The sequence below is a fragment of the Cervus canadensis genome, chromosome 10 (genome assembly GCF_019320065.1).
Source record: "Cervus canadensis isolate Bull #8, Minnesota chromosome 10, ASM1932006v1, whole genome shotgun sequence".
Lineage (NCBI taxonomy): Eukaryota > Metazoa > Chordata > Mammalia > Artiodactyla > Cervidae > Cervus > Cervus canadensis.
In genome coordinates, this window is record NC_057395.1 from 16,380,310 (window position 1) to 16,408,044 (window position 27,735).

Genomic DNA, 27,735 nt, shown 5'->3' on the forward strand with positions numbered 1-27,735 from the left:
TGACTTTTTCCCTTAACTATTTCCCATCCCATTAAATCTCTGAGGGTGTAAAGGCCCTTGTCAGCATTGGAGCCAAAGGGCGCGGGGGCAGGGTAAACAGAGAAGGGGGACCTTGGTGCCCAGGCTCAGTGCCTAGCTGTGAGCCTGTTTATCACGCACTGCATCCTCCCGGCCACACAATTCACCACTGCAGTCTTCCTCACCACCTTCAGTTCTCCAGGTCCACTGCCTCCCCTGCCTCTTCACTCTCAAAGATGACCTCCCCACCTACTTCCCTGGGAAAATTGAGAACATCTGATGAGAACTCCCACAAGTTTCCTCCCAAACTTCTTAAGTTTTCTTTGGATCATCACCCAAACTTTCGTCCTCCCCGCCCATCTGGAAGAAACTTTCCCTGCCACATGGACCGGTTAACCCCTTATTTCTGCCTCCTACCATGACTACGGTCTCTGTTTTCCCTCTCCACTGGTTACTTGTTCAGTTCCTCATGATGTGCTCAGATCTGCTTATCAAAAGGAAATGCACACACAAGCAACAGTCACTCTCCAATTTTGAGCCATGCTTTCTCTACAGTCTCCCGCCCAGGCTCTACTCCCCCTTCTCTCTTCAGTCAGTTCAGTCGCTCAGTCGTGTCCAACTCTTTGCGACCCCATGTCTGCCACACTCCAGGCCTCCCTGTCCATCACCAACTCCTGGAGTTTACCCAAACTCATGTCCATCGAGTCGGTGATGCCACCCAACAGTCTCATCCTCTGTCGTCCCCTTCTCCTCCTGCCTTCAATCTTTCCCAGCATCAGGGTATTTTCAAATGAGTCAGCTCTTCGCATCAGGTGGCCAAAGTATTGGAGCTTCAGCTTCAGCATCAGTCCTTCCAATGAACACCCAGGTCTGATCTCCTTTAGGACGGACTGGTTGGATGTCCTTGCAGTCCAAGGGACTCCCAAGAGTCTTCTCCAACACCACAGTTCAAAAGCATCAATTCTTTGGCGCTCAGCTTTCTTTATACTCCAACTCTCACATCCATATATGACTACTGGCAAAACCATACCTTTGACAAGATGGACCTTTGTTGGCAAAATAATGTCTCTGCTTTTTAATATGCTGTCTAGATTTGTCATAGCTTTTCTTCCAAGAAGCAAACATCTTTTAATTTCATGGCTGTAATCACCATCTGCAGTGATTTTGGAGCCAAAAAAAATAAAATCTGTCACTGTTTCCATTGTTTTCCCATCTATTTGCCATGAAGTGATGGGACCAGAGGCCATGATCTTAGTTTTCTGAGTGTTGAGTTTTAAGCCAACATTTTCACTCTCCTCTTTCACTTTCATCAAGAGGCTCTTTAGTTCTTCTTCGCTTTCTGCTATAAGGGTGGTATCATCTGCGGGGCCTGTTCCTCCTTCTCATGAATCTTGGCTCTTCCTCTCTTCTGTCCTTGAAATGATCTCAAAGTTCAAATGAAATTAAAGGCCTTGGTTTGCTGCCCATCCTGGTTTTATTCCCAGCAGCGTTCTCACTTCTCAAAATGAACCATTCTCTTCCTAGGTTTTCTGTGATGTTGGTTTCCCTCTGACTTGGCATACTGCTCATCTGAAGTATCTTTCAGTGTTTTTGCCCCCTATTCTTTGCCCATTAGTGGAGATCATTCCCCCCAAATGCCAACCTCAGTCTGTTCTCTGCTCACTGCCTTGTCCATCTTTAACCCATGATGAATCTCATTGGGTCCCATCCTCACTGTGTGTTTCCCAAAAGTATGTTCCCTACTTCTGGACTCACTACTAAATCCCATAGTACATCCATAGCAGCTGCTCATCACTCCCAGCTGCCTGCCTGACATCCTGCTAGGCTTGGCCCAGTGACTCCTTCAGCTCTAGTTAACTAAAGCCAAACACTGGTATGACACAAGGAGCCGTTTTATAATTGTCAGGAAGCTTCTTATCAGACTTTTGCTGAGGCTGGAAACTGGTATCAGACTGAGGCTCAACAGGCCTAAAGGTAGAAGCAAAAGATGATTTTACCTGTCTCAGGGAAGAGTATGAGATATAAAACAAGGCCAGATCCTGACCCAAAGCAGCAAACTTGCAACTACTTCTGTGTTTGGCACCAAATGTTGCCTCGTGGTATCTTAAAATTGACACCGTGCATGACACTGATAACACATAGAGACATCCCCCAAAATTAGACAAATATTGCTGTACACATAGCGATAGAAAGTTAAGTACTTATTTTGGCTGCAAGTCAAGGCACAATGGCACTGCATGAAGCAGGAAGCGATGAGGGCGTCTGGCTTGGGCACAGTGGATCAAGAAAAGCTGTGACCTCTTTTCCACTTATTGTTCACACTGCAAATGCTTTACTTCCATCAATTAAAAGGTCCGTGTGGACTCCATCCCTCCAATTAGTTGCAGGTCTGTTAAGCATCTCTCTGTGATCAAGACTCACTTTTCTTGTTAGTGGATCTGCTTTTCCAATCACAGCATCCCCAGTCCCTAAGGAGCTGTGTAAGTGATAACACTCCTGGAAGACACTGATGCTAACATTTTCCTCCCTGATTTAGGAAAGCTAAGAAGAGTTAATAAATTTTTGGCTAATACATGTGTCCTACCTCCCACTAGAAGGGAAAAAAAAAAGTCTTTGTTTTGAACAAAGAAGAATGAAGGAAAGCTCCCTTCCTCCACCTAGACTTCCCAGGCAGGGCCTCCCGCTAATTCCAGGCCTCACCCTGAAACCAGGGAGGCCTGGGCCCTTGGGATGCTCACCGCTCCACTCGGCATGACCTGTGGTGTTCACGGCTTCCGGGTGTCCTAATCGATTCCATATTCCAGGAGGCTCTCTGGAGGGCAAGGCAATCATTCTCACCCGGTCACTCCACACTCGCTTTCTTTCCCACTCACATCCGCTTGGAACAGAGAGCGAGAAGGGACTGGCCTCCCTGGTGCTGCGGGGCTCCTTGGCCTTTGCTTAATCAAGGCCATTGCGGTGGCAGGAAGCCATGCACAAAGCCGCCTGCCCAGAAGAAAGCAGGGAGCTATGTAACTGCCAGCTTGAAAGGAGCATCTGATCAAAGCCACACTGTAACTGTTAAAGAAACAGAAAGGGGAAGAGGAGCAGATGCCCTTAGGTATGAACAGCTCTAGGGAAGACTTCATGGAGAAAATCACAACTGGATAATGAGATGACGTCTCCCCCTAAATACCACTGTGCATTATGTTAATCCAAAGCTGTGCTCATTTTCAGGTTCATGCACCAGTGAAGAAGCTGCAATTAAAAGAAGACAACCCATTTGAGGAGTTTCCAGGGCTAATGATAAAGCAAGTACTGTTCCCACCAAACCTAGTCATTTGCATGACTGCTAAGTAAATCTAGATGTCTTAAGTGCCAGCTGCAACCTAACAGGAAGCCCTACCTTGACTTCTAGAATATCCCCTAAATCCAGCCCCTGCTCACTTTCTTCAGTCAGTTCAGTTCAGTCTCTCAGTCGTGTCCAACTCTTTGCGACCCCATGGACTGCAGCACGCCAGGCCTCCCTGTCCATCACCAACTCCCAGAGTTTACTCACATTCATGTCCATCGAGTTGGTGATGCCATCCAACCAACTCATCCTCTGTCATCCCCTTCTCTTCTTGCCTTCAATCTTCCCCAGCATCAGGGTCTTTTCAAATGAATCAGCTCTTCATATCAGGTGGCCAAAGTATTGGAGTTTCAGCTTCAGCATCAGTCCTTCCAATGAACACCCAGGACTGATCTCCTTTAGGATGGACTGGTTGGATCTCCTTGCAGTCCAAGGGACTCTCAAGAGTCTTCTCCAACACTTTCTTCACTACAACCTTTTTAAATTCAAGACACTATGATTCCTTAGATGGAATACTACAACTGATGGTCAACAAGGCTCTCTGCCTCATCCAGCCACATATTTCATTCTCTACACCACAGCTGAAGAGACCATTTGAAGACCTCCCTTACTTCCCAAAGGCTTCCCACTGTCCTTTGATGAAATCTAAGCTTTTACCCAATCAGCTATCCCGCTCCCATCCACACTCTCATCCCCTAACAACTTCTCCCTTGCTCTCTGTGCGTCAGCCACAGTGGCCTTCTTTGCCGTTCTCCCATGACACCGGGCTCTTTCGCATCATTTTGGATTGGATTTCCTCACAGGAGAGCCTGTGATGGAGATTCTGGTGCATGTGTTTTATTGAGAGAAGGCTCTCAAGATGAAACTAAGAGAGAGGAAAGCTGAAGAGAAAATGGGAAGGACACACGCGAACTGTGGTCTCCACTGGAGACTCAGCGCAGCCAGGTGACCCCACAGCCCCACCTACGGCCAGGCCAGCATCTTGTACCACTCTGTCCATCAGTCACCTGCTGGCCCGCCCCCGAGGAAGGACATGATCACACGCATTCTGTTCCAGCTGCAGCCGCCAGCAATCACAGCTAGAGAACAGGCGCCTGGGCCCGGGAAGGGAATCGAGGCAGAGCATCACCGGTTTTACTAAACCCACCTTAAGAACTTGTTTAAGTTATTTCTTTGGCCAGAAACACCCTCCTTTCAGATCTTCATGTCTCTAGCTTCCCATCATCAAATGAGAGCATTTCAGTTCAAATATCATCTTTTCTGAGTGGCCATGCCTGGCCATCCAGCTAAAGGAGCCACACTGGTCTCCCAGTTCATCAATAACCTTACTCTGCAATATTCTTTTTTCATTATCTGAAATAATATTTCCATTTAATATTTACTTATGTATATTGATTGTCTCACCTATTAGAATATAAAATCCATGAGAGCCAGAAAACAGTCTGGTCACCTACTTGGTAGTTAAGTCAAAAGATTCTGAAGTCATACATCTTGGTCTAGTTTCTGACTCCACCATTCACTGGCTGTACAAGCTTGAGCAAGTTACCCTCTTACAGTGCTAGGCTACCAGGTTATTGGTAAGATTAAATGAATTGAGGTAAGTGTCAAAATAATATCTGATATACATTAATCACTAAATAAATGTTAGTCTGGTGAATGAATGAATGAACAAAATAATTTTTTGCAATTCAAGCTGCCACTTTGTTTTGCTATATATGCCTCAAAGGCCATGGGCATTGATCTGATTTTTTCCCTTTAAGGCTACCCAAATTCTTTTTCTCTTTCTCAGCCATCAGTAGGCATCCAAATTACCTAGATTATGTTTTGTTTCTTGAAGATGCTCAAAACCAGTCAATATTCTCATCTTGACCACACTCACTTCAAGTTCGTAGACTTAAAGGTTAATTTCCTGGGCCACAGCAAGCTGAATTTTGAAGGCAAAGCCCTCACCCCCCAGCCATCAGCAGTCACTGTTCCAACAACCCTGGCCCATTGTTACCCTCAGGCCAACCCTGCCATGTGATTAAATAAACTGGCTGCATCTAGAGGAAAGGAAGTTTTCAGTAAGCCTCAGCCACCAAATGAGCTGTGGTTTTGTCTGTGGCCTGGATGAAATGGGCAAAGGAGCAATTAGTCCAACTCTCCACTGAAAGGGAGGTTTTATGGGAAGTAGGAAACAGGACAGTCATTAAACAAATATAACCTGACCTCTTTCTGTGAGCAAGCACTATAGGGAACCTAAGGATGGGCTATGACACAGGATGAGATAAAGAATGAAAGACCCAGGTCAGAAAGCAGTTGCCATGTTGGAGGAGGAGGGGTCATTTCATTCGTCTAAATTCTTTAAGGAAGCTATTGTATTTGCTTGGGTGAAAAAGTCTGATAAGACATTGAAGATTTGTGGGAAAACACCAAGAACCAGTTTAAGCTACAGAACCATTATGGGGAAAGCAGACAATGTGTTGGTCCCTGGGGGAGGAGGAGAGCCATGCAAAAGAAAAGAGGGTGAGGGTTCAGAAGGAAGCCGTTAACAGCTCCACTTTGTTATTGACTCCAACCATCAGTAAGGAGCCCAACTCAGTGGTGAGGGAAGTTTTTGTAGAAAGCAGTCAAGAGTCCAGGCTTTCCAACCAGATGACCTGAAGTGATAAAGAGACTAAACTCATCCTGTAGGTTAGAGGAGATGGTGAAGCTAAAGGAATCTCAGGAGAACACCTGCCTTTGCAGGCCATGAGATAGGGTTTGAACTGAGTTAACCCAGATCTCCAAGGGATTGAAAGGACTCCGCAAATAAGGAGGCTTAGCAAACATCTACATGGTCTTATACTCAGGCAACAGATATCCACATCTCAATGACAATCTCAGTGGTCCCATTTTCAGACATGGCCTAGGATCTTCATCCCATGCCCAAAGCCCAGATGATGAGCCATTATAAGCAGTGGCACAGAGAGAGGCAGGCCCACAGAGGTCACCCAGCATCTCCTCTCCTTCCACGTATTCTTCCAGTGATCTCACTCATTCTCTTAGTGTCAAATCCCACCTGGAGCCTGGGAAATATGCAGACCAGTTCTCCAACTTAAGCTCTAGAACTGCACCGTCCCAACAGTAGATAATAACCAAAATGGCTATTAAGGGTTTGAAATGAAGCTAGGACAATTGAGAAACCAAAATTTTAACTTAGTTTACCTTTAATTTATTTAAATTTTTAAAGTGATACTCAATTCAGTTAATAGAATGCTTTTAACTTAACTATGTTTGGAACAATTTAAATATGTGAATATACTTTTTCAACCACAAACTTTTCAACTCAAATAGAAATTTAGTATCCAAATTTACATGTACTGTAAATGTAAGATAAGTTTTTGATTTAGAAGATTTAGTACAAAAAAGTGTCACATTTTCATTAATTTTTCTAGATTTATTGAGGTAGAGTTAAATAAAACCGTTAAAATGTATATCATCGTGATGTGATATATGTGTACATGTTAAAGAATTCCTACCATCCAGTTAATTAAAATATTCATCACTTCACATGGTTCTTTTTTATGGATAAAAATATTTAAATTCTACTCTCTTAACAAATTTCAATTACAGGATGTTATCAATTACAGTCACTATGTTTTACATTGAATCTTCAAGACCTTACTCACCTTATAGCTGAACATTTGTACCCTTTATCTATTTCCCCATCCCCCAGTCCCTGGCAACCAAATCTCTACTTTCTCTGTTTCTATGAGTTTGACCTTTTTTTTTAGATTCCCTATTTAAGTGACACCATGCAGTACTTTGTCTTTCTCTGTCTGGTTCATTTCATTAAGCATAATGGCCTCAAGTTCCATCCATGTTGGTGTAGATGGCAGGATTTCCTACACGCTGAAATGATACCATTTTGTATATATTTGATTAAGCAAAAAGAGTATTAAAACTAATTTCACCTGTTTCTTTTGACGGTTTCATGTGGCTACTAGAACACTTAGAATTACATATGTGACTTGCATTACATTTATGGTGGACAGCATGACACTAGAACCACGTAGCCACATCTCCCCTTGGGGCTTTCACAAGTACCTCAAAGTAGCACATCCAAAATGAAACATCATCTTTTGTTCCCCACTCCCCTGCACCCTCAATCTTTCTTTTATAGAGTTGCCCAAATGTCTTTTTTCCATCAGATTACACTGGGAAAGTCTGGGAATGATCTTTTTAAAAATGATTACTTTCTGTCTGTGCTGGGTCTCTGTTGCCATGTGCCTCTGCCCACAGCATTGTCTAGCAGCAGCAAGCAGGGGCTATTCTCCACTGCAGTGTGAGGGCTTCTCATTGCCCGTGGCTTCTCTTGTTGTGGAGCACAGGCTTTAGGCACTGGGGCTTCAGTAGTTGAGGTGCCTGAGCTTAGTTGCCCTGTGGCAAGTGGGATCTTCCTGGACAAGGAATTGAACCTGTATCCCATGCATTAGCAGGCAGATTCTTAACCACCGGACCCCCCAGAGAAGTCCTTAGGAACAATCCTTGATTGATGCTGAAAAATTAGTACCACCTTCACTGCCATAGACCATCATTTCTCAGTGAGGGCAGAGCCGACATCTGTTTGTGTCCATCTGCTGCAGAACACAACCTGTGGTAGGCTTTCAATAAAGACTTCCCATATGAATGAACAGCAAAGGGGCACATGATGACTAACCTCGAGCACTGGCCGAGGACACAAAGCACTTGTAACAGATTTAGGCAAATACGAGACAGCCCAGCGTGCACCCAGGAGCTGTTAACAACATGTTGTTAGGGGTAGAGAGGAGTCAGAGTTCCATGTTCAAGGCCATGGAGTGAAGCCGGGAAAAGAGCCTCCAGCGGCCCCCCGCGAGGTCTTGAGTTAACCAAAGCAGTCAGGAGCTGTCTTGTCGGCTCAACCAAAGACTCTGGACTATCAGTATCAGACTGAGTTTGAAATTGATGACCTCTGAAATCCCTTCCAACTCTAAGATTCTGTAGTCTTAATTCACTAATAATATCTTCATTGAGATATAATTAACACATCACAACATTCACTACTTTAAAGTGCACAGTTCAGTTGTTTACAGTATATTTGCAGAAATGTGCAATCATCATCATTATCCAATTCTGGGGCATTCTAACACCCCAAAAAGAACTCCATACTTAATGTGTGCACGCTCAGTTGCTCAGTCATGTTTGACTCTTTGGACTGTAGCCCACCAGGCTCCTCTGTCCATGCAATTTTTCAGACAAGGATACTGGAGTGGGGTTGCCATTTCCTCCAGACCCAGGGATCAAACCTGTGTCTCCTACGTCTCCTTCATTGCAGGCAAATTCTTTACCACTGAGCCACCAGAGAAGCCTCCATACTCATTAGCAGTCACTCCCAATTTCTCTTCCCTTGAGCCCTGGCAGCCACTAATCTATTTTTCGCCTCTGGATCTGTCTATTCTGGACATCTGACATGAATGGAATTAAACAATATGTGGCTTTTTTTATTTCTTTCACCTAACATAAGACTTTCAAGTTTCCTCCATGTAGTATGAACCAGTACTTAATTTATTGTTATGGTCAAATAATATTCCATATCATGTTTTTCTCTTCATTTGTTAGTGGACAATTGGATTGCTTCCATTTTTTTACTGTTATGAATAATGTTGCTTTAAACATTTGTGTACAAGTTTTTGTTTGGACAAAGGTTACCCACCCCAGTATTCTGACCTGGAGAATTCCATGGACTGTTTAGTTCATAGGGTCACAAAGAGTCAGACACGACTGAGCAGATTTCACTCACTCACTCACTCATGTTTTCAATTCTCTTGGGTATAAACCTAGAAGTAAAATTGCTGAGTCATATCATAATTCAATTTTTAACTTTTTAAGGAACTGTCAGACTATTTCCCAAAACAGCTGCGCCATTTTACATTCCTACCAGCAATGTATGACGGTTCTGTTCCATATCTTAACCAACAGTTATTATTATCTTTTTTATTATAGCCATTCAGGTGGGTCTGAAGTCATATCTCTTTGTGGTTTTGATTTGCATTTCCAGACAGAGGATAAGATGTTTGGATGGCATCACTGACTCAAAGGACATGAATTTGAGCAAGCTCTGGGAGTTGGTGATGGACAGGGAAGCCTGGCATGCTGCAGTTCATGGGGTCGCAAAGAGTCGGACATGATTGAGCGACTGAACTGAACTAATAATTTTAAGTATTTTTCTACATGTTTGTTGGACATTTATGTATCTTCTTTGGAAAAAAGGTTTATTCTGATCTTTTGCTCACTCTTTAATTGTCTTTTATTGTTGAGTTGTAATATTCTTTATATATTCTAGAAAATCACTAAGATATCTGATTTTCATTATAAGTGAATTAGTTTGAAACCTGGGAAAACTAGCTGACTTTCTAGGAAAAAAGTATCAAAGCTGAAACAGTTTGAGATGTTAAAGTCCAATGTGAATAGCCAAGGAAAAAATTTTAAACATTTTAAATTAAAAATTTTAAATATTTATAAATTTACCTCCATATCTTCCATAAGCCCCACCCAACCTACCCTATCCTAAAATCCCAAAAAGCACCAGGATTGACTGGTTTCAAGGGTGAATTTTTTTCAAAAAATGTTTGAAAAAAAAAAAGATTTTTCCCTATGCCATGTAGTATGTTCTAGAATGTAAAGAAAGTATATTTCCTAATTTTTTAATGAAGAGAACATAAAACTGATACCAAAGTCAGAAAAACAGCCTAAGAAAAAAATTATACTACAAATTTATTTATAAATATTGACACAAAATCCATAAATTAAATATTAATACATGCAATTTGGCAATACATTAAATAAATAATAGATAAAAAATGATCTATGGGAATCACACAATAATTCAATTATGAAAAGTCAGTTAACTAACATTAATTTAAAATGCAAATGAATAACAAAAAAACCTCAATATAGTCAGAAAAGATACTGAACAGAGCATTTATTTCCATTTTTTAAAAAAACTGCTTAGAACCTGAAACCTGAACAACAATACAATACCACCTCACATACCCATATAGGCTAGTGTTTAAACATGTGCAACTATAAAAAAGATGGCAAAGAGGGTGAAAAATAGAACTTATCATACACTCCTTGTGAGAGTTTAAATTGCTCAAATCATTTTGAAGAAAAACAATTTGGCAGTATCTAATAAAATTGAAAACCTATGTAGTGTGATTGAAAAATTCTATATATTCTAGAGAATACATAGAATATATTCTAGAGAGATTTTTGCACAGGTTTCTATACAGACATTTCTGATTATTTCCATTGCAAGGCCTCTTTTAAATAGATTAGAAATCTAAATTACTTCAATAGGAGAACAAATAACTCACATTTGGTATATTTATACACTAGAATACTATGTAGCTGTTAAAATAATGTAGTTCTCCCTATTCAGCCATTTAACTAGAGCTCCATACAAAATGCTGAGTAGAAAAAAGCAAGTTTCACATGATACACACTTTGACATTTATGCCCTATTTCCAAACACAAAAATGAGCATTATATATTATTCACTGAAACATACATGTATATGTAAGTGTATTAAAATGGAGCAGAAAATATATGTGTTCAGTCTACATTTTCTTCTGGTTGTGGGACACAGGAACAAACTACAGGTGGAAGACAAAGAAAACACCAGCTTTTACTGTGTGCTTTATTTCTTTCATTCAAATTAGGATGCTGCAAAGAGAGGAAGGCATCTCCAGTCCTCAGTTCCAACTGGTGGATATATTCATTGTGTTATTATTCATTGTACTTTTGGGTAGTCTTCATATTTCTTAGAAAAAAAAATATCCCTTGGCAAAGTAAGAACACAAAGTCCCTTAATATGATTATATATGTATTTTTTTTTTTCAAAAGTCAACAGCCTTTTAATGCTAGTAGTATCTACATCAAAATTACTTTTTAAAATGAGGACACATGACAGTTAATATAGGCTTAAGGTTCTAACTAATTAATTGACCACAATTTACAAGTGAGTGTGTTTGTGTGTTTATGAATGTGTGAACATGCATCTGTGTGATTGTGACTGTGTGTGAGTGCATATGTACATGTGTATATGTGCATGAATATGTGTATATGTGTGGGAGTGGGTATATGCATGTGAAAATATGTATGTGTGCATGTATATATGTAAGTGAGGGGGTAAGTACACATGAGAATGTGTGTGAGAGAGTGTATTTGTTGTATGTAGGTGTACACAGGCCTTCCCTGCTGGCTCAGACAGTAAAGAAACTGCCTGCAAAGAAGGAGACCTGGGTTCCATCCCTGGCTTGGGAAGATCTCCTGGAGAAGGAGATGACTACCTACTTCAGCTTCTTGCCTTGAGAATTCCATGGACAGAGGAGTCTGGAGGGCCATAGTCCCTGGGGTTGCAGAGAGTCGGCCACAACTGAGCGACTAACACCGGGTTACAATCTGGGGCTTTCCTGGTGGTTTAGACAGCAAAGAATCTGCCTGTAATGCAGGAGACACGGGGGACACGGATTCAATCCCTGGGTCAGGAAGATTCCCCTGGAGAAGGGAACAGCAACTACTCCAGTACTCCTGCCTGAAAAATCCCATGGACAGAGAAGCCTGGTGGGCTACAGTCCTGGGTCACAAAGAGCTGGACATGATTGAGTGACTACGCACAGCGGTAGGTAAATATAAGTGTATGTATGTGTGTATATGTGTGTATCTATGATAGCATTTATACTCTGTGTCTGCATGTATGTGGTGGGTATATATGTAAGTACATGTATATAAGTACTGTGTGAATGCATGCACATGTGTGTATTTGTGTGTGTGTGTGGGTATGTGTGTATGCACTGATGCACGCACACACAGCAAATGGGAGGTAATACAGATCAGGTGTACCATATATGCTTTTCTGTCTTTTCATGTAGATTTTATGCGTATTAACGTCTGAAGCTATGACTCATATTTCTTTTGGATTCACAAACAGTGAGTTCTCAACAATACTTGCAGAATTGAATTTGGCACCAGTACCCCTCAATTTCCACAGGCCAGCAAATTTTCATAGACCAAACTTCAGAGATTTTTTTGCTTAGTACAAGATAGTTTGTAGTCAGGATAAAAAGTAGAAAATAAGACCCTAGAGATGAGTTTATTTTAGAATTTATAGAGACACAGTTATTTCATTTTCTGGATTCCATAGCAAGTATCAGGTAACAAGAGTTTATATTTCCCCCAAATCACGAAAATTAGTTAAGAGAAGATTGAGAAGAGGTTATGCTGTGGATGACTTGCTTTATCAGCCAGAACAGAAGAGACACCATCAGATGGACCTCGTCTCCACGCGGGTCCGGTGGTAACTCACTCATCTAGGTGAAGGAGGGGGTTCCCTTCATAGATCCTGGCAGCAGGAGAGGGAGGCAGTGGTGGTGGCAGGGATGGAGGTGTCCTCCCACTTCTCTGTGGGAAAGCTGTCAACCCACAGGCTCAGCTCCCGGGATAGGAGGGGGTTCCACAGGGGAGCATCATTGCCCAGGCCTGAGCAGACATGCTCCGCAATGCATCTTGCTGACAAGGAGACACAGCCACGGCTTTTGTTCCATGGGCCAGCAGAGGCAGCCGGAGCGGGAGAGCCATCCAAAAGCAAAGAGAGACCATTGCCTCATGCACAAAAAGAAGTTAGTGTCTTATTTGCTTTTCCTCTGGCGACTGAGTCAGGCAGGAAAGCAACACCCTAAGGTCATGACGCTCTAAGTTGAAGAGGGGAGAGCTTCACTTGGGTTCGATTCAGCAGGCTGCATGACCCACACAGTCCAGATCAGCAATAAACCAGGAGATCCACAGCAGCAGGGGAGAGGCCTTACTCCCAAATGGCACTTGGAGCCCAAGAACAGTCTCCTGCTTTTTAACTCGGACTCCCCACCCAGCAAACCAAACTGTGTTCTTTCTGGGTGGCTGGCTTAAAGAATTGTACATTACAGTGGAAACTCCCATTTACTTCATTTACTGCCATTTATAATATTTTCCACTATTTGGAGATAATGAATTCATCCTTTTCTTTTTCCTTTCTTTTTTTTTTTTTTTTTGCAGGCCGCCACAAGAGCCAAATGTTCCAGAATGCTTCGCAAATGTGTTGCCCTTCGTCTTCTATGATAGCTTTAGTGGTTTCTTTGGAAAGGCCCCAATATCAACCAAATTAACAATGCTGAGAAAAAACTCAACTGTCACTTTCATTCCCTTTGAACAGCAGGAGGAAAACGCCACCTTCAAGGGCCTTGCCAGTGTGCAGGCATACAGTAGACAGGTTAATTAAAGTCACCCCCAGAAAAACAACCACCCACCCCAGACAGTTTCTCCCTAGCCAAGTCTAACTTTGTACCAAAATTTTAGACAAACTCCAGTTTATCTGAAATTTATTTCACACAAAGGACTGAAACCATGAATTCTGTCAATGAAATTATATCTCTGAGATTACCCAGCTAAAGGACCTTTTGGAAGGATGTTAAGCAAGAGTCTTAGCAGGAGGTCACAAAGAGAGAGGGAATGTTCCATGCTTTTTTCTTGCACAGAGAGCCAGACATGTACTGCACATTGGTGCATAAGTAGGAAGGAACTCATCACTTAGAAAGCTTACTTTTTGTCAAATAACAGCCTCACAGCAATGGAGAGGAAACAAAACCACAGCAGCATCTCTTTCATTTTTACACCCTTCGGCCCACCATCAAAACTGAGGCAATAAACACGCCGGCACTTCATTTCTCTTTCTCACATTCTGTCATTTTTTGCTTGGCAACAGTCACTGCCAAGGGGCCAACAGGAAAAGAAGACATACCGAACTAGGAAAAAAGATGGCACCCAGCTAAATCCATCACCAAACTCCAACCGGTAAAGGAAGTGGGTACCCAAATCAGGTGACCACAGCTCAGATACTGGGTGATACTGAAGAGCTATCCTGGAGGAGGTGGCAGAGAAATCACAATTTTTGCACCACTAAATGTGGCTTTATATTGTCAATTTCTACAAAGCAGAAAGGAAAAAACATTCTTTGTTTGCTCAACTTGTCAGATCTCTAAGAAAATGTTTTCAGCATCCATCATCAGTTGGCACTTGCTTGCACCAAGAAGTCATTCTTCTTGTATTGCCTCCTTCTCTGTTAAGGTTTTGGACATCTATGTAGATTCCCTATGGTTCCTGTTTCACATAATGCAGAGTTCCTCAATTTATATGGTTCAGTCCCTGATATGTCTTCTCCCATCAGTTGCTTTTCCATAGAGTCAAAACAATGGTTTTCCCAGTAGTTATGTAGGAATGTGAGAATTGGACCATAAAGAAGGCTGAGTACCAAAGAATTGATGCTTTTGAACTGTGGTGTTGAAGAAAACTCTTGAGGGTCCCTTGTTCTTATTATATAACTGCAAGGAGATCAAACAAGTCAATCCTAAAGGAAATCAACCGTGAATATTAATCAGAAGGACTGATGCTAAAGCTGAAGCTCCAATACTTTGGCCACCTGACACGAAGAGCCAGTTCATTGGAAAAGACCGTGATGCTGGGAAAGATTGAAGGCAGGAGGAGAAGGGGATGACAGAGGACAAGATGGTTGGATGGCATCACCGACTCAAAGAACATGAGTCTGAGCAAGCTCTGGGAGATGGTGAAGGACAGGGAGGCCTGGTGTCCATGAGGTCACAAAGAGTTGTACAAGACTGAGCCACTGAATAACAGCAATCTACTACTTTTAAACTTTCTGTCTTTATATTGAAAATGTATCCTTCATCTAAGTAAAACATAGGCGAATTTTATTTTTCACCCAGTTGGACAATCTCTGCCTCTTAATCTGAGTTCACAGTCCACTAACATTTAATCCAATTATTGACATGGCTGGAGTTAAACTCTACACTCTCACTATGTTTTCTGCTTGTTTCACTTTTTTGTTGCTGTTCCTTTGATTCTACTTTCCTGTCTTCATTTGAATTGATCAATTGATCTTTTAGTATTATTTTTATCTACTCTAATATCTTTTAAACTATGCCTCTTTGGTTATTTTTATTAGTGGTTATTCTAAAGATCATAATATGCATTCTCAACACAATTACCATGAATTAATGGTGGCTCAGCTGGTAAAGAGCCTGCCTGCCAAATGCAGGAGACGCAAGAGATGCAGGTTCAATCCCTGGGTGGGGAAGATCTCCTGGAGAAGGGAATGGCCACCTCACTCCAGTATTCTTGCCTGGAGAATTCCACAGACAGAGAAGCCTGGGGGCTACAGTCCATGGGGTCACAAAGAGTGGACATGACTGAGGGACTAATACAACAATAGTAGATCATGTCACATTTTAAATATGGCAATGTGAACATGTCAGTACCAAAGTCCTTAACTCTCTTCCCCCATTCCTCCCCCTGGCAACCACAGCTTGTTCTCTAAATCTGTGAGTATGTTTTGTTTTGTCTAAGTTTATTTGTATCATTTCTTTTTAGATTCTATATATAAGGAATGTCATATGATGTTTCTCCTGTTCTGACTTACTTCACCCAGCATGACAATCTCTAGGTCCATTCATGTTGCTGCAAATGGCATTATGTCATTCTCTTACTGGCTGAGTAGTATTCCACCGTATATATGTACCACACCTTTATCCATTCCTCTGGTGATGGACATTTAAGTGGCTTCCATGTCTTGGCTATTGTAAACCCATCTCCATGTTATTGTTATTATATATGTTGTAAGCCCCAAAATATATTGCTTATTTTGCTTGAAATAGAAAATTGTATTTTTATGGCCAATTATCATTTTAAAAAATAGAAAAAATAAATTGTATGTTTACCCACATACTTATTGTTTTTGGAGTTCTTCATTTCTCCCTGCAGAATACTGGACTTCTGCTTCCATTTGGACCTTTTGAACTTATCTTCCTTGAAAGCAAGCCTAAAGTTAGGCATGATAGAAAGCTAATGCAAACTGATGCCTAGGTGAAGAACTAGCTCCAGTAATGACAAGCGGGGATGTGCAACAGCCTTCCTATGATTATTTAATACACACACTACACAAGTGATTTGCAACAGAAATTCTTAGGGCTTATTTTTACTGCAGGAAAGAAAACCAAAGGGTGTTGGATTAAGCCACAAAAGTCCTTCAAGGTAGAAATAATCTTTTCTGAAAGTTAGAACTAGGATCAAAAAGTTTAAGAGACTTGAAAGCTGATTTACACTCAAAATAAAAAACTTAGCTAATTCAACATGAAACAAAATGTGTTGAAAACCACTGATTCTCCATGACAGGGTTAGTCAGGCTGCAGGGGTGAGTCAGCATGGCACAGAAGTTACAAGTACGGACCATGGTCTTTCACTTCCTGAGACTGACTCCTGACTCCTTACTGGCAACGTGAACTTGAGAAAGTTAATTAACTTCTCTGGCCTTACTTTCCAATCTGTAAAACGGTCATGATTATAATAATAATGACCTCAGAAGGTTGCTGTGGAGGGAGCATCTAAGAAACACTTGGAACACTACAAGGCACACACTCCCAGTATTCAGCAAACATTAGCTATTATTATTATTAATACCAGGTGATTCTTCATGTTGTTTCTAAGATTCCGTTTTGCTCTGAGTCTTCTCTTTTTCATTATGCTTGGGATTCAAAGCAAAGATAAGGCATTTGTTTCTGTATCACACTTTCCTTTCACTCAACCTCAGTATTCACTTATGAAACTGTAATTTTTGCTTAAATTCCTAATTTGAAATACTGAAAGAACTTATTTCTCTTACTGAAATAATCTACTCAGACAAGAGCTATGGCACAAATATATAACGTCACCAGATCAATGAAAAACCAAATGCCATAGATAAAAATCAGAATCCTTGATGTGTGCTCTTGAAAAGTGGTCAGCCATGAAAGAAATGAGACTTGATCTCTAAGTGATTAGACAACGAGAAACAAGAGAACTAACTTATGCTGCTGACCTATGTCATCCACTAATTACTCAAAGGAACACTTAGGTTCTAAATCATCTTCATGATATGATCCAGTAACCTCACTTTACAGGCATCATAACTCATATTTGAAGCAGTTTAAGTCACTCATCCAACTTCACACGGATGTGTCTCCTGCAGCCATAACCTTTCCACCACGGCAAAGGCTACATCGTGTTCATGGGCTGTAGGACAGCAGAGATACTTAGAATATGTCAGGACCTGGAGAACTAGATAGACATTTGCATAGACTTAGTTAATGGAGAACAGAACACGTGGAGGTCAGGAACACAGGCAGCCAAAAAAAAAGGGAGTTGAGGAGAGGAATCGGGAACAGGCCAGTCTTGATGTGGCTTTCCCCCAAAACAGACACAAAGTCAAGGACTGAGTTCAAGTGGTTGATTCAGAAAGCAGAGGTGCACCAACAAGAGCATGGGGAAGCCAAACAGGGGAGGAAGGCAGCCAGTAAAGTCTGTGTTCTAAGCAAATTTCTACTGTGGGCATCTGGAACTTAAGCCTGCTAGGGAACCCCTGGAGCCTGGATATAGCCACAGACCACGGAGTTATCCCATCCGAAAGGGTAAGGGAAATGGGGCGTTTATACAGATGCATTCTATTTCTTCTGTCCCTCAGTGATTGACAACTACTCCTGGTGGTGTTCATTCCACAGCACTCCAACCTGCCACGTGAATGAACAGAGTGGCCTTCGATGGCAGGAGCATGTTCTCAAATGAAATAAAGGCAGTGCTGGTAGCTGAAAGGTAGGCCAGCATATGTTGAAATGGTAAAGGCCAAAGTCAGGAATTCAGCTTGATAAATATCAAATATGATGGTAGGTTTATGGCTCTAAATTGTATAAGCAGCTAAGGTTAAGAAACCAGAAATCACTGACTTGGCTTTATAGAAACTATACATATTTTCTAGATCAGCACCTTAATTTTGTACTGAAGTCATCAAGGGTCAAGAAGAAAGTGACCTTTGGATGCTCAGGACACTAACAGCAAATTATATTCTAGTTTCATGCCCTTGAACTCTAATATTCTCACCTATTGTACCATGTGGTGAACAGTTATGTACTTTATTCCAAAACCGGTCTGATCTAGGCAACTGTCTCTTTTAAAATCTAGGGAAGGTGAAAAAATCAATTTAAGGAAAGAGATGGGGTCTGAGCTTACACATTCATACAAGGAATAAGTGGCAAAGAGAAAATAGAGAAATTAAAAAGTCACAGTAGGAACTCTTATATACTGTTGCTAGGAACTAAGATGGTGCAGCCACTTTGGAAAACCATTTGGCTATTTCATAAGGTTGGTTTGGGCTTCAATATTTCAACGAGGAGTTAGAATACTAAAACATACTCTTAACATACAATCCAGCAATTCTACTCCCTAAGTATTTACCCGAGAGAAATGAACACTTACAGTCACACCAGAACCTATATGCCAATATTTATAACAGCTTTTTCATAACTATCAAAAACCAGAAACAAACTGTCAAATGCCCCTCCCCACAAAATGAATAAACAAAGTGCCAGACATTCACACAATGCAATCCTACTCAGAAACAGAAAGGAAGGAACTAGGATATGCATAACAATGTAGGTGAGACTTAAATGCATCATGCTAAGTAAAAGAAGCCAGACTCAAAAGGCCACATGACATGATACCATTTACATGACATTCTAGAAAAGACTGGGTGTGTGGGGCAGCACAAGGAAATTTTACTGCTGATGGAAATATTTTGATTGCATTGGCAGTTACATGACTGTGTGCTCTGCTGTGCTGTGCTTAATTGCTCAGTTGTGTCCAACTCTTTGCGGCCCCACGGACTGCAGCCCACCAGGTTCCTCTGTCCATGGCGATTCTCCACGCAAGAATACAGGAGTGGGTTGCCACGCCCTCCTCCCAGCCCAGGAATCAAACTCAGATCTCCTGCATTGCAGGCGGATTCTTTACCAACTAAGCCACCAGGGAACTCACCAGGTAAGGTACATGACCGTGTACATTTGTCAAATTCATAGAATTATACACCAGAAAGATAGAATTTTGCTGCATGTGTTTTTTAAGTAAATGAAATTTTCAAAAGGCAATGGTAGATTCTAACAGCAGCACAGAACCTCAGTCAGAGTTGAAAACCAAACCCAGAGTACTGGGACTGAAAATTCCACCCTCCTGTGCCTCAGCCATTGGCAGCAGCATTCTGGGCCCTCAGAAACTGAGACAGTCCATGATTAAAGCAAAAATATGTGCAGACTAACAGATTCTTTGAACCTCCATGAGACTACACCTCCAGCTCTATGACAGAGCCAAATCATGTGGATTGATTTTCAGTCCAGTACCACAAAAATGACAATCATTCAATGAGATAAATAACAAAATTTTTAAAAGCAGACTATCAGATTTTTAAAGGATGGAAATATAATATCCACCCTGGAGATTAGGAGTCACACGGATGGTGGAACTGTCTTTGATTGTACATGAAGCGTTTGGAGCAGAGGAAGAAATGTAGACTATGGAACTGCACAAACTGTGTATGGGCTCCCTGGCTCCTCACATGATTATGGCAGATCAGATTTGGAGTCTCAATGTTTTACCCCTCCCTGTACCATGCTTTTTGCTATGTAACTTCATGGTTCTCCCCAGCCTTTAATTTTGGGCTTAGTGAGGAGACATGCTTTGGCCAAGGGAATGTGGATGGAAGTGACTACAGGATAGTTCTGAACACTCACCTAAAGAAGTCATATGCTGTTGCCATTGCCATGAAGAGAGATTTCTTGTGCCCCTAGATGAATTCACATGACACTGGCCATTGCAGCTAATCTCCTGACCTATGAGCAAGAATAAATGAACCCTGTTTTAAATCACTGAGTTTTGCAGGCAGTTTGTTATGCAGCATTACTATGGCAATAGCTAACTGAGACAATGATCTCGGGTAAGTTTATATCCCATGTATCCTTTTATTCATTCAAAACAAATATGTACTGAACACACGCAACGTGCAAAGGACTACAACAGGTGTGAACACCTTGCAGAGCAAAGAGTTCGAATGTCCCTTCTGACTATAACCTAAAGCTCACTGCCATGTGGGTCCAAATGTGGTCATTTATGCAAATACTTGGGCCAGCTCTAAAACTCCCCCTGCTTATACAAGAAGTTCAGTACATAAGCTGATTCTTATCAGGCTCTAAACTGATTTGGACTGTATCCTCTGCTATCTCTCACTCCATACTCACCACCCTTTGTCCCCACCCCCACCTTCCATGTCTCTAACTAGGCTTTATGAAGCTATGCTTAATTGTAGGGATTCTATAACACTGTAGATACTAGAAGTCAGTTGTTCTGAGCACTAGACACATGTGGCCCTTTAACTAAACTTCAGTTTCTTAGCACATTAGCCTCATTTCAAATGCTCAATAGCCCCATGTGACCAGAGAATACTACTGGACAGAACATACCTAAAACATATTTATCATCACAAAAAGTTCTATTGGACAGTCAGCTAGAGTTCTAGTTTGGAAACATCACCCATTCTCTTCCAAGGGCTCATACCGCTATCAGAATGTCACGTGCCAGCCTCGGTACTAAACCCAGAATGAACCTCAGTGTGACTTTATTGTAGACAAGGCACCACTATGCTGTCTCCTATAACTGAAAGGAATTCTCACTGGGATCTCAGAGTCCCTCCCTGAATCTTGGATTCTATTGTAACCCTTCCCTTGCCAAGTCCATTTCAAGTTATTTTCCTCCTATAGGAAATTTCTAGAATCTCATGGAAATCAGTCAGTACACATAGTAAACTAGAAAAAGAGATGCCACCCAACTTCTCCTGCCTGATGTATTCATACCTCAGATCCAGCTAGGCAGGACTGCTCTCACATGGAACTGAAAGGGAAACTATAATATTCAGGTGCTGAAGTGAAGAACAAATCCAGTACATGTCCAGTGTAGGGAGCAGAGTAGATATCAAGAGATAATGTTTGGATTTCCCCAGTGGTCCAGTGGTTAAGAATCTGTCCACCAAAGCAGGGGACATGGGTTCAATCCTTGGTCCAGGAAGGTCCCATGCTGTGGGACAACTAAGCCCATGGGCCACAACTACTGAACCTAAGCTCCAGAGCCTGTGAGCTGCAAATTCTGAAGTCAGAGAACCTAGAGCCCAAGTTCCACAGCAAGAGAAGCCCCCACTCACCACAAAAAGAGAAAGCCCAAACGCAGCAATGAAGACCCAGCACACTCAAAACTTAATTAATTAATTTGTTAAAGAAAGAAAGTATGCTTTTCCCTCTAGTCATCTCAACTGTATTGGAATTGGGCATAATTTCCTGATGCTAGAGACTGGCTGATTCCATTAGTTGCTAACTAATACTCACCCAGATAAGTTCACAGGTGGCTAGAAATGTTAGCACAATCAAAACTCTCAACTAGGACCCATAACCTCCCTTCGACTGCACCAAGATCTTGTCCTTTTTGCCACTAGAGAAGTAAAAGGAAGAGAGACTCCTGACTGGAAGGCCCTGATTTCAACTGGATGACCACCAAATGATCTCAGATGGCTCTGAGAATCCCCCCTCCTTCCCTTGGCTCCCTGGGAGCTGCTTTCAGGAACATAACAGCAAGGCTATGAAAACAACTCAACATCTTAACCGCCTCTATCCTATCTTTCTTCCTTAAATTTTGAGATTCGTTTTAAAAAATGTAAAATAGGAGGAGGCTTAATTGGGAAGAATAAAGTCTGCCTTGAAGGAAGAACTGTTAACCAAGAACAAAGCTACAGGAGGCTTTCTGCTGTGTTTTCTTCTAAGCTCACTGGAATTTTTGGTCTTGGACAGACAGATCAGCTCAGCACATTGCTCCCAAGTTTCCAACCCCAAAATATTTTTCTTAATTTTAAATCTTTGAAGAAGAAATGCTACATTTGCTTCATGAGTTTTTACTATTGAATATGATGGAAACAAAACGCTAGCTCCTGCCTCTTATGGCCCCCAAAAGAAGTTGGGCCAATGGAAAAAGCTGAGATTTTGCTTTTTTTTTTCTACCCATCTATTGAGACTTTCAAAGTATATCACTCAGAAAATATCCCCATTTGAAAAGAACTTTACTCCTAGTACTTATGGCTTTGATGACTAGATTTGAAGGGGGGAAAAAAAACACTTATAAAGTAAGTAAGCTCTCAGCCTTTCCAAGATTCCAGAACCTAAAACCCCCCAGACACAACTTCCTCTTAGAAGAATTAGAAGAATAAATTTACATTTGCCATTCTCTGAGAAATGCTGACCACCAAACCAAATTCCTTTCAATGGGCCTTTCAAACTCCAATATATCTCATATTATTATGCATCCAATTTCCAAGCCAATAGAATTAAATTCTTATTTACTCCATTGTATTCAAATTTTACATTTTCTACATTTTATTTTGTACATGTGGCATGTTTCTTTTCTTTCTTTTCACTCCTTATACCTTGTCTTTCATTTGCTTCCCTCTTTTTGAGATACACAAAATCCCTTGGTCTTTCCTGTCTCAGTAAATAGCTAAACAATCTGCCCAGAGGCTCAAGTCATAAATACAGGACCCATCCTTGATTTCTCCTTTTCTCTCATGGCCAGCATCCAATCTTTCAACATGGCCTGCTGAGTTTGCCTCCAAAACATTTCCTGACTCCATTACATCTCTTTCTGAACGTGTTTATATCTGTTCTTCTCTTCCACCACCTGGTTCCAAGACAACATTATCTTTCAAATGACCTACTTCCACTTTTGTTCTTCTACCATCCATTCTTCAAAAGCAGTTGGAATGATCTTTTTAAGTATATATAAATTCATTTCACCCCCCTGTATAAACTCACCACTGACTTCTCTTGAGACATATAATGAAATTTAAATTTCATAGAACAGTTTACCATGGCTTTGAAGAGTCTAGCCTGTACCCACCTTCCCAGCTTTATTTCTGGACTCCTCTCCTATCATTGCCCTTGGTGCTCTACATGCCACGACCAGCTTCTTGTCGGCATGCTGAATTTCCCAGCTTTCTTCTTGCCTCAGCACATTTACATTAGCCGTTCTCTCTGTCTGAAACCATCTTCTCCTACCGCTCTGAACAAGCAACTCATTATTGCCCTTCAAGTCAATGTCAGACCACGCAGTCTAATGCAGCTCTCCAGTCCTTCTGGATTCCAACCCTGCAACATATAGTTTGTACTCATCACAAGCTAATATATGCTAGATACGCTTCTTAGCTTATTGTCTGCTCCTCCACAGGACTGGAAAAGGTCACCTTTCGTTCCAACCCCAAAGGCAATGCCAAACAATGCTCAAACTACCGCACAATTGCACTCATCTCACACGCTAGTAAAGTAATGCTCAAAATACTCCAAGCCAGGCTTCAGCAAAACGTGAACCGTGAACTTCCAGATGTTCAAGCTGGTTTTAGAAAAGGCAGAGGAACCAGAGATCAAGTTGCCAACATCCGATGGATCATCGAAAAAGCAAGAGAGTTCCAGAAAAACATCTATTTCTGCTTTCTTGACTATGCCAAAGCCTTTGACTGTGTGGATCATAAAAAACTGTGGAAAATTCTGAAAGAGAGGTGAATACCAGACCACCTGACCTGCCTCTTGAGAAACCTGTATGCAGGTCAGGAAGCAACAGTTGGAACTGGACATGGAACAACAGACTGGTTTCAAATAGGAAAAGGGGTACATCAAGGCTGTATATTGTCACCCTGCTTATTCAACGTATATGCAGAGTACATCATGAGAAATGCTGGGCTGGAGGAAGCACAAGCTGGAATCAAGATTGCCGGGAGAAATATCAATAACCTCAGATATGCAGAAGACACCACCCTTATGGCAGAAAGTGAAGAAGAACTAAAAAGCCTCTTGATGAAAGTGAAAGAGGAGAGTGAAAAAGTTGGCTTAAAATTCAACATTCATGAGACAAGTGCTTGGGCCTGGTGCACTGGGAAGACCCAGAGGAATCGGGTGGAGAGGGAGATGGGAGGGGGGATCGGGATGGGGAATAAGTGTAAATCTATGGCTGATTCATATCAATGTATGACAAAACCCACTGAAATGTTGTGAAGTAATTAGCCTCCAACTAATAAAAAAATTTAAAAAAAAAAAAATTCAACATTCAGAAAACTAAGATCATGGCCTCTGGTCCCATCACTTCATGGCAAATAGATGGGGAAACAGTGGAAACAGTGGCTGACTTTATTTTTCTGGGTTCCAAAATCACTGCAGATGGTGATTACAGCCATGAAACTAAAAGACGCTTGCTCCTTGGAAGGAAAGTTATGACCAACCTAGATAGCATATTAAAAATCAGAGATATTACTTTGCCAACAAAGGTCTGTCTAGTCAAGGCTATGATTTTTTCCAGTGGTCATGTATGAATGTGAGAGTTGGACTATAAAGAAAGCTGAGTGAGGAAGAATTGATGCTTTTGAACTGTGGTGTTGGAGAAGACTCTTGAGAGTCCCTTGGACTGCAAGGAGATCCAACCAGTCCATCCTAAAGGAGATCAGTCCTGGGTGTTCATTGGAAGGACTGATGCTGAAGCTGAAACTCCAATACTTTGGCCACCTGATGAGAAGAGCTGATTCATTAGAAAAGACCCTGATGCTGGGAAAGATTGAGGGCAGGAGGAGAAGGGGACGACAGAGGATGAGACTGCTGAATGGCATCACCGACTCAATGGACATGGGTTTGGGTCGACTCTGGGAGTTGGTGATGGAGAGGGAGGCCTGATGTGCTACGGTCCATGGGATCACAAAGACGACTGAGCAACTGAACTGAACTAAACAACAGCAGAATGATAACCCCCATAGAGCAGAGATCTTATATCTTATTACAACTGCACACAGCAGGTGCTAAAGGAAATATTTTTGAATAAAAAAATGAATAACCATCTACAATATTTTCTTCTTCTAACCTGAAGGCTATTTGAGAAAATATCCTTCAACCTCAACCAAAGAAATGAAGTCACTCTCCTTAAACTAAAAATGAAGAGAAAAAATACATTTTCATTGATTTTGTGTGTTCTTTGTCCCTGGCACTCTGCTTAACCCTCTGAATGGATTATATCATTTAATCTTGATGATACTCTCTTTGGGTGGGCATTAGCATCTATATTTTAAAATGATAAAGCTAAGGGTGACCATAGGAAGAGATTGCTACCCTATCCAGATCCCACTTAGCTGAATAATGGCTGTTGATGCTCAGAGCTGCCCTCTTCTCTTGAAAACTGCCTTTTTATGACAGAAACACCTGCGGCTGCTCCATGGAAGCCCCCAGGACAAAAACTGACTGATACAAGGGTACAAAAGGTGACCCCCTTGGGACCAAGTCTCTGGTACAATTTACATGTCAGAGCTCCCCAGGGGATCAGACTAGATTCCAGTTAAGTAGGATTCTACACTCAGTATCTTCCTCTTCCCTTCCCTGCTTCCTCATTCTATTTCAGAGTTCTCTTGGGAGTCCTTCCTTAATAAATCATTTGTATAAAAATCTCCATCTGAGTTTCTGCCTCTAAGGAATGTGACCTAAGACACTAAGCAAGAAAAAATCATGGACCTAAGATCAGAGAGTTAATAAGAGGTACAGTCAGAATTCACCGACTGGACAGCAGGACCCCGTGTCCCCACCTCCACACTGCACCAACTCCTTTGGAAGTTCATCCTTGCGCCTCCAGGGAAGACTCTCATTGATCTTTCTGGTATGAGAGCTTCTGAAATATGCTCAAAGGCAAAAATATTTTTTAAAACATGGAACTAGAGGAGAACATAGGCAAAACACTCTCCGACATAAATCACAGCAGGATCCTATATGACCCACCTCCCAGAATATTGGAAATAAAAGCAAAAATAAACAAATGGGACCTAATGAAACTTAAAAGATTTTGCACAACAAAGGGAACTATAAGCAAGGTGAAAAGACAGCCCTCAGATTGGGAGAAAATAATAGCGAACAAAGCAACAGACAAAAGATTAATCTCAAAAATATACAAGCAACTCCTACAGCTCAATTCCAGAAAAATAAATGACCCAATCAAAAAATGGGCCAAAGAACTAAACAGACATTTCTCCAAAGAAGACATACAGATGGCTAACAAACACATGAAAAGATGCTCAACATCACTCATTATCAGAGAAATGCAAATCAAAACCACAATGAGGTACCATTACACGCCAGTCAGGATGGCTGCTATCCAAAAGTCTACAAGCAATAAATGCTGGAGAGGGTGTGGAGAAAAGGGAACCCTCTTACACTGTTGGTGGGAATGCAAACTAGTACAGCCGCTATGGAAAACAGTGTGGAGATTTCTTAAAAAACTGGAAATAGAACTGCCATATGACCCAGCAATCCCGCTCCTGGGCATACACACTGAGGAAACCAGATCTGAAAGAGACACGTGCACCCCAATGTTCATCGCAGCACTGTTTATAATAGCCAGGACATGGAAGCAACCTAGATGCCCATCAGCAGACGAATGGATAAGGAAGCTGTGGTACATATACACCATGGAATATTACTCAGCCATTAAAAAGAATTCATTTGAATCAGTTCTAATGAGATGGATGAAACTGGAGCCCATTATACAGAGTGAAATAAGCCAGAAAGATAAAGACCATACAGTATACTAACACATATATATGGAATTTAGAAAGATGGTAATGATAACCCTATAGCAAAACAAAAAAAGAGACACAGATGTACAGAACAGACTTTTGGACTCTGTGGGAGAAGGCGAGGGTGGGATGTTTCGAGAGAACAGCATCGAAACATGTATATTATCTATGGTGAAACAGATCACCAGCCCAGGTTGGATGCATGAGACAAGTGCTCGGGCCTGGTGCACTGGGAAGACCCAGAGGGATTGGGTGGAGAGGGAGGTGGGAGGGGGATCGGGATGGGGAATACATGTAAATCCATGGCTGATTCATGTCAATATATGACAAAACCACTACAATATTGTAAAGTAATGAGCCTCCAACTAATAAAAATAAATGGGAAAAAAAAAAAAACATGGAACAGGGGTGAGTGGTCCTTCTATTCACCAAGATTCATATCATTGACAAGCAAAACAGGAAAAAAATGGCAAAAGGGAAAGAGACAATGGTAAAGACTGACTCTGTTCCTTTCTTACAAACAAGGATCCAAATGTCTATTGTGACCTTGAACACCTTACTTGAACTCTCCATCTCAGTTTCCTCATCTGTAAAATGGACAGATAATGTCTATGGTGAAAAGTCATGTTATAACACCTAATAAGTAAAACATACTCAATAAATGTAGCTAATATTCTCCAAATCACAAATGTTGCTACCCAGCTCCAAGCCTTTCCTGGGATTCAAGTTCTAGAACTCCAAACACGTTCCTTACATCTCCCATTCCTCGTTTACATCTCCCATTCCCCATCTTCTTGTCATAGAGACT

The 27,735-nt window shown here is 41.5% G+C and overlaps 1 long non-coding RNA gene across 2 annotated transcripts in view; it reads right to left on the reverse strand.

Moving 5' to 3' along the window:
• The window catches only part of LOC122448837, a 424,697-nt gene that overhangs the window by 353,318 nt on the left and 43,644 nt on the right, over positions 1-27,735 (reverse strand). For both annotated transcript variants that reach the window (XR_006271781.1, XR_006271782.1), the window contains exon 2: positions 20,032-20,130. This is a non-coding gene — a long non-coding RNA (uncharacterized LOC122448837). The remainder of the gene's footprint in view (positions 1-20,031; positions 20,131-27,735) is intronic.